The following is a 1,904-nucleotide window of genomic DNA, read 5'->3' as shown; positions in this document are numbered from 1 at the left end:
TGAGGCGAATGGCTTTAGACCCCAAATGATTTCTGCAGAGTATCTCAGATTAGACATAATCGCAGAAAAACGACGGGGAAAGTGATAATTGATCGGGGAGGTATTCAATGAAGATGGGAAGGGCGATTTCCACTCGGCAAATTGACTTTGATCTATATCTGTCTAATACCCATCTTGCCAAATAATAATCAATAGGTCCACTTTCTCTCATGTTTCTTGTTTCATTCAAGGTAATTGAGGTAGAAAGTTTTAAATGATATTTGTGTGTGTTTACTCTTTTATCTAACAGTCTGGTGTGTCAGTAGGGCTGAGGCCTGTGAAAGGTGGCAGAGAACAGAAAACCCATCTTACCAGCAGCTCCTTCGGGGTAGCGTTACAACCTTGTAATCCTTTTCTTAGCATTTATTAGGGACACAGTAACAGAGTAATTCTGAGACAACTGGGTTATATTGCTGCCTACATGAGATTGGACACTGGCTGTTAAGCTGTTAATGAGTAGGGTATAATCCCTCTCAATCCCATGATGCTTCAGTGTTGTGGAAAAGCAACAGTAGTAGTGGATTATAAAGACAGAAGTGTCCCAATAAATCCAAAAAAATAATTTTACAGAAAGTGAAGAATCCTGCTTTCCTAATCATTCATTAAGGGACACAAAATTAGAGTGATCATAAGCTAACTGGGAAGTCAAAAGCAGTCCAACTGAGGGGTGGGAAATACTGCAAACAAAATGCTAACAGAAAAAAAAAACAATACGTTAATATTTGGGGCTTACCTGGCAGGGGAGACACCATGTTCATGAAGGTGGTTCTCCCAGGGCGAGGAATGGCTATTGCACACTCTAGGCCGTGCTGATCGTGGTTGTCTTCCCTGCCGCTTCTCGGCCTTTTGGCTGGGACTGGGTGTGGTATCTGTCCTTATCAGTTGTCAGCGGAGCGCTGAAGCACCTCCTACATGGGGAGGGTGGATGCATTCCAATGACGTCATTGCACCTGGAAGGATGGTTTCAGCAGGGACTAAGCTGTGCTGCCCGACAGAATCCTGGGGGCTGGCCCATGGTTGAGTCTGAGCCATCTGGAAGGGTGCTCCTGGTGAGGATGGGTACTGCGCTTGGTCTTGGTCTTTTTGCCGAGTTCTAGTCTGGCCTTCTGGCTGGCTGGTGTAAGTGCTATCTCTGTCAGCGATCCGGTTGGAGGAGCTGGTAATGCCCTGGGATAAGACGGGGTAGAGCCATGCAAATCCGCTGGGTTGACGGAGGGTCTGGAGGGGCTAGTATTGGTGGAGGCTGTTATCTGAGTGGCAGTTCTCCCCAAGAAAACCTTGAAGGGCTCTCTAGCTGGCAGGGGTGGAGGGCTGCACTGGCCGGTCGGGGGGTCGGATATGGAACGAAAAGCCTATGGTGCATGTGCCCCTGGAGTGGCAGTCCAGGGGTATCTGAAGATCACTGTGTGTGAGGGACACATTGATTTAAGATACCACGGTCACTGCACCAGATACACACTTTTTTTAGCACCTGCCTCCTGGGCCGGGCCTTTTGGCTAGGACCGGAGGAATTTTTTATTCCTGGCCGGAGGGCCTGGTCATTGTTTCACCACAATGGCCACTTCTTTCACTCTCCTCTCCACTATCCCTTCCCCCACTTTATTTTATTTAAGCCTGTGTTTGTGACTTTTTTGTCTTTTTTTGTTGTGCACGTTTTGTGACACTGTGTGATTAGTAGGGTGCGGGTCCTCGGGCCAGCCCTGAACGTCTTGGGAGTGGGTGGACATGGCCTTCTGGCTTAGTCCGCCTGCTCTCATGGGGTCTCCCTTCGGGGGAGCCCCACCTAGTACTGGGAGGGTTCTGTTTCGGCAGTCCCTCCGAGGAAGTTGGGTCCGTGTCAGCTTCGGTTGCTCGGACCTGAGTAC

General features: G+C 48.9%; 1 non-coding gene across 1 annotated transcript; it reads left to right on the top strand.

The window, feature by feature from the left end:
* Nucleotides 1-764: 764 nt before the first annotated feature.
* Nucleotides 765-923, top strand: LOC120925733. The gene has a single exon (XR_005746929.1). It is a non-coding gene; the product is annotated as a U1 spliceosomal RNA (small nuclear RNA).
* Nucleotides 924-1,904: the final 981 nt, after the last annotated feature.

This window comes from Rana temporaria, chromosome 1 (assembly GCF_905171775.1).
Source record: "Rana temporaria chromosome 1, aRanTem1.1, whole genome shotgun sequence".
In the NCBI taxonomy this organism is placed as follows: domain Eukaryota; kingdom Metazoa; phylum Chordata; class Amphibia; order Anura; family Ranidae; genus Rana; species Rana temporaria.
This window is presented reverse-complemented; position numbering and strand designations above follow the sequence as displayed.